At 42.7% G+C, this 16,992-nt stretch overlaps 1 protein-coding gene across 1 annotated transcript in view; it reads left to right on the top strand.

Moving 5' to 3' along the window:
• The first annotated feature begins 6,193 nt into the window (after positions 1-6,193).
• Cers3 (ceramide synthase 3) overlaps positions 6,194-16,992 on the top strand; it is a 93,930-nt gene continuing 83,131 nt past the window's right edge. Inside the window, exon 1 of the mRNA XM_026784367.1 lies at positions 6,194-6,238. The gene's annotated coding sequence lies outside the window, so the exon portion shown is untranslated. The remainder of the gene's footprint in view (positions 6,239-16,992) is intronic.

Below are 16,992 nucleotides of genomic sequence, written 5' to 3'. Positions count from 1 at the left end.
AAGAAAGAAAGAAAAAGAGAGATGCCTAACTTGTACAGCAGTAAGCAATGTGCTAGAAGCTGTTTTTTAAGTGTGGGCAGCTTTACGAAGGAACAACTCTGTGTATTGGAATCTATCTCAGCATCACTTCCATTCACCTTAGAATGTCCAGGTCACTATGAATATATATAAAAATATATATTTAAAAGCTATAGCGTGCCCAATGAGGGAAAAGGTTTGAATGAGATCTCTCCCCTGAAAGTTTGGAGATCATCAAAAAGTGAGAGAAGGCACTGAACAGCCCCTGTCCTCAAGCTGAATCTGAAGCTCTCTTGGGGCCTCTGGGATAACCACAGCCTTTGTGAGAAGTCAACAGATATTGGTGCCATGTTCTTGGGAATAGATCCTGGATGGCTTTAATCATGACACATGATGTTATTTGTGTTTTTCATAGGCTCTCCACGGTTTTTGTTTGTTTTTTCTCATTAGAGAATCCATAGGCTAGAGAGACGTATCTGTTCTTAGGGATCTTTGGTTTCTCAAGCAGGTTGTTTTGGGGTTGTTTTTGGTTTGTGTGTGTAGGGGGTGTGGGTGCACGTAGGTGACATAATAGGACACTAGATAGGAAGTAGAATGAGAAGACCAGGGAGGAGATCGATCATATCTCCTCAAGGTCAAAGTCATTGCGTTGATCTCTGTCTGTATTAAAGGCCTCCTGTACATTGTGCTGCATGAAAATGGGTCAGTAAATACAATGAATACAATGTATTTTGTTTCTTCATCTTGTTCACCCATGACATGGCATTGAGTATCCAAAAATATTTACTCGAGTGCTAATCCTTGCTTAGCACCCATTTCACCTACTGGCTAGTGCTTATGCAGTTCTCTTGAGTCCATCCAAAGCACAAGGAACATTTCCTGGGATGATTCAGCACAAGTCAGGGAGAAAGACCACAGATGCTCACCCTAACCAGTTCCATCTACATACTGAGATGGTCATGGAATTAGTTATTTGAGGTGGTGAAACTTTATCTGCCCTCTTCCATCTGTTTCTTGATTCCATATTGTATAGTCCTAGTTCTTTATTTAAAGTCCATGGCTCATAAAGCATGCTTTTCAGTTGGGATTTGAAGGTGACAAATGTTGGAGAGTCCATCTTCGCAGCTGTGTTGGAGCATAAAAATATATGCACCCCACAAATACATATGAACATTTTCTTCTACACCTCTGTATAAAATATCTGTGAATGTTTTTGCTCATCTATGGAACTGTGTGTCTGTCTAGTTTGGTAGTCATACTTTATTTTTATTCTTGAGATCTATAACTCCTTCAAAACAGATGATGTGTCTGGCACATAGTATGAACCTAATAACTATTAGCCAAGGGAATTAGCTAGTGAACGTGACATTCAGAGACCAGAAGTGGTTGCAACATGGAGACTTTACACAGTTGTCACACTCAAGATTTAACTGGATAAACTAATTCTTGATGCACAAACTAAAACCTGTTACAAAATAACATAAGACTAAAAGCCTATAAATTAAGAGTACCAATCATTATGATAGTTATAATCACAGCTTCCATTCATACAGTACCGTTTGGGAGCTTATTTTATATAGACTGACTGCTGTTTCACAGCACTAGTGCTGCTGCTGCTGTTGATACTGGTTTCCTGTTGGGAAACATGAATGTATGAGGAACTAAGAGGTTCATCTTTAGTCACACACTTAATAAAAATAAGACTTTTTTTTGTATCAAGTGGGCCTTAGCAGCCAAAATTTTCTAGAGGAACCTAATTAAACCATGTCTTCTTTAGTCATGATGGCCACATATGAGTGCACAAGTGACTGTGACCATCTGGCCAAACACTGGCCTTTAAGAGATGCTCGTATTGACAGGCTGTATACAGGAGGATGTGAAGAGCAATGCTAAAAATTATTTCTCTCAAGTCCTCAGTATGTGATAGATTTAATTCTTTGAGGATAAAATCTCCCCACCTCCTAAGAAACCTACAGCAGAACTGGCCCTCTTCACGATGTGCAATACTCTCTTCAGGTTTTGAAAGAGACCAGTGGCTACCTCTGAAAGAGCAAATACGTTTGTGGTAGAGAGGAAGGGGTAGAATGGAAATACCCAGACAAATACACTACTCTGTTGACGTGCACGCTAGGGCCGCCAGGAATAGCTCTTATTCCTCCCTCCCCAGGAATTCAGCCATAGGCAGGCCAGCCAGAAATCCCAGCCCTCCTGGAGTTTACATGGGGAGTGTACGAATAAACTTGGAAGAGGGTAAGTTAGGATGGGGCTAGGTAACTTAGGGGGAAATGGTGCCAGATAGTGGGTGGGCTTTGTGCTGAGGGACTGAGGGACGGGGAGGGTGCCCTAGGGAGGATGAGTGAGTTAGAGCCTTCTCTCCTGTGGCTCATTGACTGTAGGTAATGTGCCTCAAAGAGTGAGCTCTTGGATTATATGCTAGGGAGCCTTCCACCACCAGGCCAGGAAAGTGCTGGAACAGGGTACAGTGGGAAGAGAAAGACAAAATTCAGGTTTTGTAATCCTGTAATCTGCTTGAGGATTTGTGTGAGTCATGATGCGAGAGGTGGCTGGTCTGTACCAATACCATGTAACCTTTCTATTCTTTGGTCTAGATGTTGATCCAAGGGTTGAGTGTCTAAGCATGTCATTTAGGAAATCCTGTGGTCAGGTGAGATGCTTCAGTGAGGAAAGGTGCTTGCCAGCCATCTTAATGGCCTGAGCTTTGTCCCTGAACCCATGTGGTAGAAAGGAAAAAGAACTGACTTGTGCTTGTTGTCTTCTGATTTGCACACATAAATCATGGCACACACACAGAGAGAGAGACAGAGAGAGAGAGAGAGAGAGAGAGACAGAGACAGAGAGAGACAGAGACAGAGAGAGACAGAGAGAGATAAAACGAAAAATATATTTTTAAATCTTAATGGTAAGAGTGTTCATTTCATTGTGTCTTGCAGGAACCACACACATGTGTGCACTGCAGGATACAGGGGCTCCTGTCATTTTGATTTAAAGTCTTGTCTATGCACAAACCTTAGCATTTGAAAAGTGTGAAAACACGACAAGATTAAACATTGTATGAAGATCAAGTTTGTTGATGGTGACAGCTGAGAACATGTGCCCAGTTAGATTAAGAGCATGGTGAAAGCTGCCTCCGTGGAGTGTCTTGGCAGGGAAACAAGGATGCCTTCACCTGGCATATTCTCCTCTGGTTCAGAGTGTGACCTGCAGCTAGCAGGCATGCTCCTCTGCTTTCTCCTGTGCTCACTCCTGAAGCTGTTGCTCTTCGCTCCTGCACAGAGCCTTTGGTGCATTTTCTTGTCCTCTTCCTGCTGGATCCCAGAGTCATCTGTATCCTGTTCTTCAGAGTTCACAAGTGGCCCGCCAGAAACTTAATTGGGTTTGCCTCTGGTTGGCCTATTTCGTTCCCTACTTCACTATGTAAATGGACTAGATAGGTACTTATCACACGAGTAACTAAGTTACCATTTGACCATTGGCTTGTTCTCTGTGTAAGAACTAGGCAGTTTTGTAATGTGTCTCCTTTTGCTCCTATAAAATTGACCCACTAGAACCCTGCTTCATTGTTTACATTTCATTTGTCAGAGGTATGATAGCTGCCTCTAAAGTGTGCTCTAAAATCATTAATATTCTCCTTGACTTCATGACTTAATATCTGTCACTGAAAATTCAAAATAGAACCTGGATTTAATGGCTCCACTCTTAAAGTTCACTCATAAAATGAGAGAGTTGAGTATCACTTAAGTCACAGTTCCCCCATGGGCACCTTGTTCTGTCTGTCTTTGTTTGGAGGTTCTCTCTTCTATTAACAGTCAACTAACCACTGAATACACTATAGTAGGGCACAAGTGGGAAATTAAACAAAGAAAGGAATTCACATGAGATACTTTTAGAGGCTCCCATTCCTTTTTGCACCCCTGCAAAGCAGAGTCTCCTCATTCATTTCCTGGCTGCCCAGACCCCAATAATCACACAGAAACTATATCAATTACAACACTGCTTGGTTTGTTAGCTCGGGCTTCTTATTAACTAACTCTTGCATCTTAAATTAACCCATTTCTATTAATCTGTGTATTGTCACGAGGCTGTGGCCTACTGGTAAGGGTCCGGCATCTGTCTCCTTCGGCAGCTACATGGCATCTCTTTGACTTTGCCTACTCTCTCTTTCTAGCTCTGTTCTGATTTCCTGCCTGGCTTTACTCTGCTAAGTCATTGGCTGAAATAGCTTTGTTATCAACCAATGACAATTAACCATATTCACAGAATACAGAGGGGAATCCCACATCACACCACACTCCCCATGAGCCCTGAGGGCATCTTTCAGGAGGAGCTGCACAGCAAGGACCCTGACACTTAGATCTTCAGCCCCAGAAAGGTCAAATCCTCATGGTCCTCTTATCTCCTGTCTCTAGTGTGAAGTGTGCAATGTGTTCCTGCGGAAGACAGGACTGCTCCTTGACGGTGACTCAAAAGAGGCAGGAGTTGGTGCTGGGCCTGCGACTCTGGTAGACAACATATTTAGCATATGCAAGTCCCTGGGTTCAATCCCAAGCACCACTCCCAAAGTCAATAGCACTAATAAGATTCTTTTCATTATATAGGATGTACTGGAGCATGTGAAATAATTTCTGCTTGATGTGAGCATTATATTTCATTAGGAGATAATGTGAATTTTATTATAGAATAGACAAAAAATGTGATTCTCTTTTGGTTTGTTTAACTTGGGGGAGGATCCAGAAAAATATTTAGGAAAATTGTCATCCCCCAGATATCCTTGGTGTGAAGATGAGTGTGGCGTGGCTACTCCTGGGTATTTGACCAGCTGGGCACTGTTCTCAGCCTCGGAAATAGAAGAGCTGGAAGGCCTGCCACTTGAGGCTCCCTGATCTAATGGGAAGAAGTTAGGCAGGTCAGCTGGTCTGGAAATACAGGTCTAAGCACAGCAGGTCTGCTGGCTAGGAGGGCTTGAGAGAGGCACAGAGAGCAGCCCCAAGCATCCATTTTGCTTCTGCTCCCTGAGAGCAAAGGGCAGAGGGGTATCCTGGAGCAGGCTGCTCTTGATCCTCTAGACGGAAGGTCATGGCTATTAGCAAGAGTAAGGGATGAGAAAAAATACTTTAATTAGGAACGTGAACAAGGGAGCAATGAGAAGTTGGACTAGATCTGGAAAGGCATGCATGCCAGAGAGCCAGGCAAGACCACAGCAGTCTCCTGAGGACAGTTGAGGAAGACTTGAATTGACCATCTACCCTCCTAGTAACCTCCTGGTGTTCAGCCCTCCTATCTAAAGATGTTTGTTTGCTTTGGTCTTGTGAGACAGGGTCTCTGTAGCCCATCCTGACCTGAAACTCACTGTGTAACTCAGGCTGGCCTTGAACATAGTTGATCCCCTTGCCCTTAATATTCTGGGATTACAGGTATAAAACACATCCACCCCTAATATTTCGCTAAGTTCATTTACTTTTTAATAGCAAACGTCTGCACAGAGAAAGTCTAGGAAGAATTGCGTGAACTAAATCTGGTAGTAAAATTCAAGAAGCTGTTTATTTGAAACTGGCATCTCCTTTTCTCCACTTCTGGTCTTTTAAGTTTTCTCATCATTAAGCAGCTGACAGAAAAAAAGGGAAAGGCTTTCACCAGTTGGCAGCTGGTGAGGTGCTCTCGGGATCCCTGGCAGAGGGGGCGGTGCTGCAGAAGCACCTAGGATGCCCGTGCTGCTTTACAGGCTACGTGAATCAACTTGTTGAGCTTTCTTCCTGTCAGAGCACTTTAAATAACAACGCGAGCCCAGAGCTAGCTCCTCTTCCACCAGAGAAAGTGGAGCTGCCCCCACAGTAGCCACCTCAAATAAACCCTACCATGTGTGCACTTCTGGCATAGTGGCCATGTCCTGATCCCTGTTAATAGACTCCTGTTTCTCTATGGTGATTGCTCTAGGAGACAGAAACAAAAACAGGGCGAATTACATCTGACTGCTTAAAAAGAAAGCATTGCTAGACTGTTTTCTTTCTTATTTCCTTCCTTCCTTCCCTCCTTCCTTCCCTCCCTTCATCCCTCCCTCCTTCTATCCTTTGTTCCCTCTTTCTATTTATTTATTTTGGTTGCTGTATTTTTTCTTTAAATATTTATCTTTTGCTCCCATCACTGGAATATGAGAGAGAAACCATATTCTGTGTCTGGCACTCCTCCGTGGAAGAGTTTGAAGGTCAGTAGTAGTGTTAGTGGTGATGGTTTAGTTGTCTGAAAGCTCTGCTAGAATTTGCAGCTACTGGAGTGTTCTATAGTTGTCGAACCAGCTCCTAGCAGAGTGCAACCTGTCGGCGGTGTTTCAGGTTCCTCCGTGGCCAGCAGCCTAAGCTCCTTTCCTTCAGTGCAAACAGTGAAATCACCTTTTCCGCGGCTGACTAATGCCTGTGTACACCAGAGGCAGAGGCGATGAGGCAATGGATGCATTTGTAAGTCAGTGTCTGATTAGGCTCCGGGTTTTGCTTCTCCCGTTGGTGAAACAGGAAGCGACATCCCATCTGGAAGAACCTGACAGTGCCATCCAGTCACTTCGCCTCACGTGACTAACTGCCCTCAGTCAGAAATCTTGACTTGCAACTTTCGAGGGTGGGTCTCTGCAAGAATTTCAGGGCTCAAGTACAGATGAGGTGTGTTGCCCTCTGATGGGAACAGAGCTGGTTGGGACGGGAAGCCTCTCTGGTTTCTTCTCATAGGCGAGGAACATTTTCGCAGCTTGACGCTTTGGGAAGGTAGGTGTCAGCTCTGTGATGGTACTGGGACTCTGTGTGTGTGTGTGTGTGTGTGTGTGTGTGTGTGTGTGGTTGTAGGGTAGGGAGGGGAGAGAGAGAAAGAATGAAAATGCCTGGCTTTGCCATGATGTTCTGGGAGAGACTTGGGAAGGGGTTTGGAGCCTCCCGCTTGAAGACTGACTTCAGCTGTGCTTAGTGGAGAGGAAACTTGGAGTCCAGACCATGCTCCTGGCTCTCTCACTTTGCTGTAGGTTGAGTGGCAGCTGATCCCTTAAAGGGATGGGGAGAATGGCTAAGGCACTGAACTCACACACAGCTGGGTTTTAGGAAAACCTGACTCAAGATGACATGAACAGTGTGGCCACTGTGCTGACTGGGTGGCCTGTCAAATCCGTTTCAAACCATGTCACAGTGCCTTCAGCTGAGAGCAGAGATGACTTGCTCACCACAGTGACAAACTTTTCTAAGTTAGACCTGTCTTTAGGGATGTAATACTCCTTGTCAGGCTCCAAAGATTTAGCAGAGACTAAAGCAGTTAGCCTCATGCAACATAACAAAACAAAACTTTGTCTTTCCTAAATTGAACAAAACCTTAGGACAGAAGTTCTTGTAAAAAATTATCATTTCTGGAAAATCTTTACACAGCTTTAGGGAGTGAAACCTTTGGGACTGTCTAGGTGGTGATTATTAATTTATTCTTTAACCATTGATGCTCAATGTCCCCTTTCTCTACCTCAGGCCCTTTCTCTTTGTGTGCTCTGTCTGTCTATCTGTCTTGCTGGGGAAGGAACCCAAGCCCTTATGTAAGCAGGGTAAATGATCTACTGCCGAGCTACATCCCAGCCTTGTGTGTGCTTTCTCTACCATGCCCGAGAGTTCAAACTTTGAACTTTCTTACTTTTTGTCTTCCTAAAAACCTTTTTGTTTTTATTCTTCCAAAGGGAATTTCAGTTGTAACTTTATTCATAGGATTGCTGGCCAAAAGAAAAATACTTCAAGGAGATAGTAGACACAGATGGGTAATAACTATTTAAATATTTCTAAAATAGCAACCAAATCAAGTAACACATTTTTTTTATTTTATTTTATTTATTTATTTTTTTGAGTAACACAATTTTGAAGATGATTCTTGGTAATGTCTATGTTTACTGTTAATTAATAAATTAACTAATTTATTAATTCTAAACATTGGTTAGTTGCGTTGGCTACAATCTCTATTTGTTATTCAGTCCTTGCTATATGTATATGTATTTTCTCATTTAATTCAAGGAGATAGAGTTTATAATATATGCGCCTTCCACATGAGAAAGTTTAGCTTCAATGTGTTTTAGAATAGCATCACTCAGTGAGGAAAGCGAAGCATTTGTGCCTTTTTACATACCAAAAATTCAAGGATTTTCATTCGTTATTCCATTAGCCTCCCTGTGTCCTTAACATTGGAATTTTCAAAGCCCATGATAACATTTAAACATTCCAACTTGGAATCATTCAAAAAAAAATTTAAACTAGCATGAGAAGTAAAAGTTTTTCTTCTGGTGTTTTATGAATATTTAATTTGGGTTGGCTCCCGCTGCCATCTCCCTTCTCTCCTGAACTGTCCCTTTCTGCTCTCAGTAATTCTACCTTCCCCTTCATATCACGTATGCTCTCGTGTCTTTCTCCCACCGTTAGTCTGTCTCCTCTCCCATGCAGCTCTTTTAACTTTCTGACCCCTCTGTCTACACTCAGACGCACAAAATTACCTCTGTGCAAATAAGAAATGAAGCTAGGCTGTGCATCTAAAGGAACATGCAGTATTTGTCTTCCTGAGTCTGGGTCACCTTACTTTAATGTAATATTATCTGTGCATTTTTAGTGGGGTATTTTATTTCTACTATATTCATGTGCATACATCTGTATGAAGGTATGTTCATGTAGCTGTAGGAGCCCACAGAGCCCAGAAGGGGGTGTTGGATTACCTAGGTGGTTGTGATCCACCTGACATGGGTGCTAGGAAATATACTTGGGCCCTGTGCAAGAGCAGTCTGTGCTCTTAACCGTGGAGCCATCTTACTAGCTCTTCCTGCGAATTTTTTAATTTTACTTTTCTTTACCGCTGAATAAAATCCTGTTGTCTGTATGAATCAGTTTTTAGTATCCGTTCATACTGATGGACCTCAACTGGTTCCATTTCCCGGCTATTGTGGATAGAGCAATAATGAACGAGGATGCACAAGCGTCTCCGTGGCTGGACATAGCACCCTTTAGTGCATGCCCAGAAGCTGGGTCATGTGGTAATTCTGATTTTAGCCTTTTGAGACCCCTCCACTCTGATTTCCACAGTGGCGCACCAGTTTGCACTCCTACCAACAGTCAGTAAGCCTGGTGCTTTCCCACACCCTCACAGTGTTTGCTGTCCCTTGTTTTCCCACTGATAACCATTCTGGTTTGGTAAGAGGGAATCTCAGAGTAGTTTTAATTTTCACTTCCCTGATCAATAAGGATTAAGATTACTTTTAGGAAATATGTATTGGCAATTTGTAGTTCTTCTTATAAGAACTGTATGCTTAATTCCATAGCCCACTTATCGAGTGGTACATTTTTGTGGTATTTGACTTCCGCAGTTCTTTATATTTTCTAGACATTAGCCCTGCCAGAAATATAGCTTGCAAAGGTTTCTCACATTCTTCAGACTGCCTGTTCATTCTGCCTATAGTTTTCTTGCTGTGAAGAAGCTCTTTCAATTCTGGGAAATCTCATTTGTCAATTATTTGAGATATTGGAGTCTTATAAGAAAACATTCCAACTTGGTAACTTATTTAAAAAAAAGCTTAAACATCAACCCTATTTTGTTATAGATTGGGGTGAAGGTGTGGTGTGCTAGACAGAATGTAGACAAGAAAGATTTGAATGTGAGTCACTGTTTCCTGCTAGCTGTGACCTAGCTGGGCCAGTAAAATTCTTCAAACTTTGATTTCCTCATCTGTAAGCATACTATTTTAATGTCTGTCACGTAAGGTTGGGTGTTACAATGAATAGATAGGCAGATGTTACATGTCTTCTCCGTGGCGATTGTGGCTCTTGATAAACAATACCTGTTTCCCATTTTGTCATTATTGGTGAATGTTTTCCGTGTGCTCTAGCCTCAAGACCATCAGCACTCAGGAGTGGGAAAACCCTGCATTTTGTTCTTTGACCCCTCAGAGATGCACTGTGATGTATTTGAGAGTGTGTAACACACACACACACACACACACACACACACACACACACACGAGTAAGTAAATGTAATATGTTTTGAAGAATTGTACTTTTGGCAGTCTGTTCCTAACTTAACTCCTGAGGAGCTGCAGCAGGTATCATGCCAAAAAGACAAAGAGAGGAAGATGGGGAAACCCTCTCAGTGTCCCAACTTTGCTCTTCTCCCTTCTCCTTAAAGCTCCATAGTGTTACGTACCCCACGGCCCTCACAGAGGCCAAGTGTGAGGTTCACCTACTTCAGTCGTCTAGGGAAGTCTAGAGCTTTGTGCTGCTCTAGACAGGCTCACCGACATTTGACCACATGAGCAAGGGTCCTTGTGACAAGGAGGCTTCGTTCCCTAAGATCGGAAGCCATCACTTATTTTCCCGCCTTACTAAACTTGTCAACTTAAGCTATGCCCTTATAGCTGAACATTTTTAAACTGTGGCATATTAAACTAAGCTAAAACTTACTTAAAATAAGTAAATAGTGCTTATAATCCCCAGCTAGTGATGGGGTGGAGAAGTTAAGACTCTGACCTCTGCCGGGCCGTGGTGGCATATGTCTTTAATCCCAGCACTCAGGAGGCAGAGATAGGCAGATGTCTGTGAGCTGGAGACCACCCTGGTCTACAGAGGGAGTTCTAAGACTGGCTCCAAAGCTACACAGAAACCTTGTCTCAAAGAACGAAACAAAACACAAAAGATTCTTTGACCTCATAGAGAACCGGGGCTTTCTGCTGATGGCTGCCTCACCAGCTAGTGCGTACTCTCCAGAGTTTTCTATGATACCTGGGAGCACGAGAAAGACTGTCTGGTGAGGAATATAAGACAGCTGTGGGGAGAAAAGAGCCTGTCTTGGGGGACCTTCAAAAGATTTTACTTTTCCTAAGCGTAAGAAAGAAAATGTTTTTGTCTGGGCCTGCGTGCTCCTCAGAAGGTAAAGCTAAGGGGTGCGCTTTGTTCTCACAGCCGTTCACCTTTTTTTCTTTGACGTTCCTGCTGGAGGTGTGGAGAGAGAGGACTGCACTGCTGAGAGGGAAGCTTCCCTTGGGCTGGTCCCCGAATTCATTCATTCTTTTTGTCCTTTCCCCACTTTTTTCAAGGTGGAGATCAAACCCCAGGCCTGGTACATGCTAAGCATGACTTTGCCTCTGAACTTTACCTGTACTTCTGAGTTACACACATACACACACACACACACACGCACGCACGCACGCACGCATGCACATGCACACGCGCACACACGCACGCACATGCACAGATGTGTGTACACACACATACACATACAGGCTTCCTGAGGTGGACTCACCGTGTATCTAAGGTTGGCCTTGACCTCACTATGCCTGTTATTTATTGTAAGCCTCCTGCTTCAGCCTGTTGACTTCTTAAACTGCAGTATACAAACAAACAAACAAACAAATACCACTACTGCCAGCTAAGATTTTTTTTAACCAAAATCCTCAAATTTTTCTGCACAATATTGGTATATACAAGCCCAACCTGTGTGTATATATACAACTAGAAAAGGAACCCCAAAGATATGTATATTTCTCATTGATGAGAAGAATATAAAACCTACAAGCAGGGCTGCTACAAGGTTATTTGAAATAGTGTAATTATCTATTATACTGTTCTATTTTACTAAGGGGCTCGAGACATTATTTGCTGTATCTATATTCTAAAATGAAGTACTTTATGAGGAATGCTTTTGTGATAAACCATTTATTTCTCCGTGGCGTATTTGTCTGCTGGAACAAGGCCAATTTGTCTTATTTTGATTCTTTTGTCAGGCTTATTTTCTCAGACAGTCAATAAATACTTGTTGATTATATTGAGCCTGACACAGGCTAGCAGTAAACTAATCATTTCAAGATTCAAGCAAAAAAAACCTCAAAACATTTTTTTTTAATAATGAAGATCGCTCAAGTTTGATATCTAAATTGGCTTCAATTTCTTTTCTTCAAAGTTTGTTTTCTTGTTTGACCTGGGGATAAAACTATAAAAACATAAAATATGCTGATGCGAAGAAAACTGAAATTATGCTCATCTGTGATGCTGTGCACGTTACAGGACCCTTGCCATGTTCTACTTTGGGTCAAAGTTGTAGGATCCCCTAATGAGCTCCTCAGGTTCCATTAACTCCAACTGCCTTTACCTGGATGGTTTCCAAGAACTGTCTGCTGGAAGGGGAATTCTTGTCTGTGAACTGTGTGGGAACAAAACAGAGTAGCTCCCCGAAATGATGACTGAAAAATAACAGGCAAACATCTGTTTCATAGGATACACTGTTGCTGTCACTTTCAAATGTTTTTAAACATTATTGACAGTAAGAAATACTTTTCAGGCAGGCAGTACTTCAATTACTGACCAACCCACTGCCCCCCCCCCACTTTCCTGAAATTGTATCATAAAGGGGCACTTGATACATAGTGATCTTAACTTTCATCACTTGATACATAGTGATCTTCACTTTCACCTTCGTTTTCACTTTATAAAGTTGCTCAGCATAGAAATGGTTCTTAACACTAGAGAGGAAGGAGACATCTGCTGGGGTTAGAGGAGGTACAGCACAGCACCAGAGTGGACTCCGTGTTAGAGGGCCATCTCTGGATATTGGTGTTTGTGATCCATGACCTCAGCACCACTGGAAATTAGGAGCTGTTTGGATCTCCATGTGGAAAGAAAGATTGTTGTGCTAAAATGTATGCAGGTCTGTATATTGATCTAGATGTAGAAAAACAAACAGAATAACCTCTAGACCTATGTGGGTCTAACAGTGTGATTGGCCCAATAACAAAGAAATTGCTTAAATGTAAAAAGCACAACACAGATTTTATTTATTTATTTATTTTTGATTTTTCGAGACAGGGTTTCTCTGTAGCTTTTTGTTTCCTGTCCTGGAACTAGCTCTTGTAGACCAGGCTGGCCTCGAACTCACAGAGATCCGCTTGCCTCTGCCTCCCGAGTGCTGGGATTAAAGGCGTGCGCCACCACCGCCCGGCCTTCAACACAGATTTTATAAAGTTCCTGTAGAGAAAAAACATGGGACTGGCAAGATGGCTTAGTGATAAGACACTTTCTTAACAGGCCAATGACCAGAGTTTGATCCCTGGAATCTGTGGTGGAAGAAGAGAACCAATTCCTGAGTGTTGTTCTCTGACCTCCACAAACATATCACAGAATGATCATGCACATACATTATACATACCCATACTGGGAATAAAAATATATAATAATAAATGGATGAAAACACAAAGTAGCTCACTGATAATTTTTATGATTGCTCATAAAATGATAATGTATTTGAAGTATTGGGTTATATAAAATGTTAAATTTCAGTTTATTTTTACTTGGAAAAGATAGGTACTAGAAAATTTAAAACTCTATGTGTCCTCCATTTCTATCATCAGTTGAACAGCATTGCTCTGGATGACAAAAGTGGAGTATGTTCATGACCTTGGCATGGGCCATGGTTTGTTCAATAGGATCAAAATGGCCTGATGAAAAACCTTATACATTGGACTATGTTAGGATGAAGAAGGTCAGACCCTTGAAGCATACACTGAGAGGAAGCACCAAGTCGCAGAGGGAAAGGAGACGCATATCTTCCATACAACGATAGGCTGATGTCCTAGATTTGCAGACAACTCAAAACATTTGACTGTTTCCAGTTCCACCCACACTAGTAGACTGCATTATGACAGCTTCGTTCATACATGCTCATGCTGACATACCCCTTAAACAAGTCCGTTCTGAAAGGCCAACACAACAGGAAAGTAAGCAAGAGATTTAAACATACACCCCAGACAGGCAGCCGCATGCCTGAGAACTCGAAGCATTCTCAGTGTTGTCGTTGGGACTGAAAGTGAAGAGCATCATCCTATACTTCAGTACACCCACCAGAAAGGCTTGCATCTAAAAGTCCCACGGAGTTCTGGCAGAACTCTGGGACACTAAAGTGGCAGTATAAGTAACACTTGTGGATAAAGTTTTTGTTTAGACATATCTATTGGACCTTAATATATAAATGATTTATGTCCTGGTATTTCTGCTTCTAGAGCATAATGTCTTGTGGGCATGTCTACATATGTGTACCTAAAGAAACATTCAAGAATATTTATAGATACTGGCATTAATTGTTTTAGCCCAAATTCAGAGCAGTCCAAATTTGCACCAGTAACAGGTATGGGAAACCGTTTTTAATAAAGTTACATAGTGAGATAGTAAACACCAATGAAACGGACCAACTGTTGTATGTGATTACATGGATATATCTCAATCCTCCCAGCTGAGATATGGATTCAGTAGGATTTTATTGTTAGCGTGTTCAGCACAGTCAGCACCACAGTGATGCTGGGAGTTGGGCTAGATGAGGAGGGGGATGGGGTAGTATGAGACAGGGGCACAGAAGGGAATGACAGGATGTTGGCAACACTATCGTCTCTGCTTTCCAACAGTTATGTTGCTGATGCTGGGACTATACAGTCAGAAACCCTGACCTCATTGGTCTAGATTAGGGAAGAGCATAGTTCTAAAATGTCTGCCAGCAATTCACACGTGGAGCTGAGACTGAGAACCAGTCTTTTGAAAGCCCACTGCTGGGACGAATCCCTCACTGTTATACCTGGGCGTGCAAGACCCTGTTACTCAAGTTCTGGCTTTCAGGACTCCGTCCATAGGGAGAAATTCTGCAATGTAAGGATTCAATCCTTGGAAAACTGCAGGTCCCGAGTCAGCAGTGGATCAGCTTAGGAAAGCGTGCCTGCCCTATTTAGCCTAGTTGGCTGTTTCCTGCAGTTCTGGGTTTCCGTGAAAATCCCTGAGCTTGAAATGTCGGCTCACATCAAGTTCTGCCATCAGTTTGGAATTCTGACTTAAAAATTTAAAGCTAGGAGGCAACTTATGGATATCTTTGTATAACATAACGTATTACATTTTTCTCTTTCTGTTTCTATGGGTATGAATTTAAACAGGACATCTAAAGCATGCACACATACATATGTATAACACACACACATACACACACTGCTCACATGCTTTGGTAGAATGTTATCACATACCCTCAAGGTAACTATAATCATTTGCATTTTTATTTTGCCTCTTTTGTATCTATTTGGAGGTACTCTTGGAGGTTACATGTGTGACTCAAAAGTTGATTATATTAGCATTACTTTTCAGATCCTGGAGAGGAGGGATATTTGGGCAAGGCAACTACCCAAAATTGTCTCTGAGGTTCTGGAGGTTTGTGGTCTTTTTAAAAGGGGAGATGTCAGGTAGACATTTGACTGCTCTGAGCTCTCCCCCTCCCCACCCGCCACACTAATGGCAATACTCCATTAGACCTTCTTGAACTTGTGGCAGAAAGGGGGTTTTGTGCTCAGGGAGCCTCTGACTTTCAGTTTTTAATCTGTCAAGAAGATCATTCAAAACCACTTTCTTCAAAAACCATACAATGTGGTAATGAAAACGGATCTTCTGAGCTGGGTATGATGATGCCTGCCTATAATCCCAGCATTGCTGAGGCTAAAGCAGGAGGACTGTGAGTTTCTGGCTAGTGCTGCCTACATATTTGCTGTCACCAAATAATAGTAATAGTAATAATACAAAGCAAAACAAACAAGCCAAGCAAAGAAAAACAAAACAGTCTTTTGTGCAGTATAAAGCCATGCAGATGTTTGTTTTAATGAAAGGAAAAATTGGGTAATGTACAAAGAGGTCATGTTTTGACCCCTAATGCCTAAATATGAAATTTGCTCAGATTTCCAAATTTGATCTGTGCCGTGAGCATGTCCCTTCTATGCTCTAAGCTTTATTCTCTCCTTCAAATGGTAGGAATAATTCTTACTGGAGGATGTAATGCATGAACACTGTGGGGAACTGGTATCTGCGATGTGCTGTACCCTCCTTATCATGTAATGATCATCTAGCAGTTTGTTAGATGTAGAAAGGCAGTTTGTTATTCCAGATTCTCAGCTGCAAAACTGGCTTGGATGGCATTGGAGAGCTGAATCACGTCTTGTACTTTCTCCTCTGCCTGCTGTCCCAGGTTTACATGAGCAAGGTCTTCCCTCCCACTGCCCAGTCATAACTAACCCTTAAGAGAGTCAGTAAAGAACTCAGACAGAAGGGGCCTGCACCTAATACACTGCCTCCTGAGCCTCTTGTCTCCCTGCCTGCTTTCTGGTGGGAGTGAGAGTAATGGTGAGGGGGTGGATGCTGGAGAAGATCTGGGAGGCACCAGGAAGCCACAGAGCGAGCAGTGGACTCCCGATGACCTGGTGGAACTTTCTCTGGGAAGTGGTAGTTTAGCTGGCTTATCAGAGAGTCTGAGGGTTTGGAGCATAGCACTGATCTTTGATCCCAAGTTCCTGGAACTTCTGGAGTTGCAGACCAATTTGGGGGCCCTCTATGTAGGCCCACCATAAAAACTACTGAGAGCTCAGGGCCAGAGCACTGATGTCAGCTTAAAGCCTTTAGCCCAGCCCTGTGCTTTCCCCCAGCTACTGTTTCCGGCTTGATACACAGTGTGTGCGCTCTGTTCTTCTCTTCCCCAGCCATTTTCTTATGGCTGTCCCTCGGCCTGGGAATATGGGATGATGTAACTGCCGGGAGGGAGAGCAGCCCTAAAGGGTTTCACGCAGGTCCCTTCTCTGCAAAACTGACAGTAGTCCTTTGTAGTCGCTCTCCTGCCAACTCTTTATTTGGGCAGAAAAAGAAATTCAAGGACACTCAGTCAGTTTGTGATTTTATTTATTTATTCATCTATTATATTTTGGTTTTTTGAGATAGAGTTTCTCTGTATAACAGTCTTGGCTGTCCTGGAACTCGCTTTCTAGACCAGGCTGGCCTCCAACGCACTGATATCTGCCTACTTCTGCCTTCCAATTGCTGGGATTAAAGGTGTGCACCACCACCGCCTGGCCTTACTTTATTTTTAATGGTGTGTGTGTGTGTGTGTGTGTGTGTGTGTGTGTGTGTGTGT

This window comes from Microtus ochrogaster, chromosome 22 (assembly GCF_000317375.1).
Source record: "Microtus ochrogaster isolate Prairie Vole_2 chromosome 22, MicOch1.0, whole genome shotgun sequence".
NCBI classification, from domain to species: domain Eukaryota; kingdom Metazoa; phylum Chordata; class Mammalia; order Rodentia; family Cricetidae; genus Microtus; species Microtus ochrogaster.
This window is presented reverse-complemented; position numbering and strand designations above follow the sequence as displayed.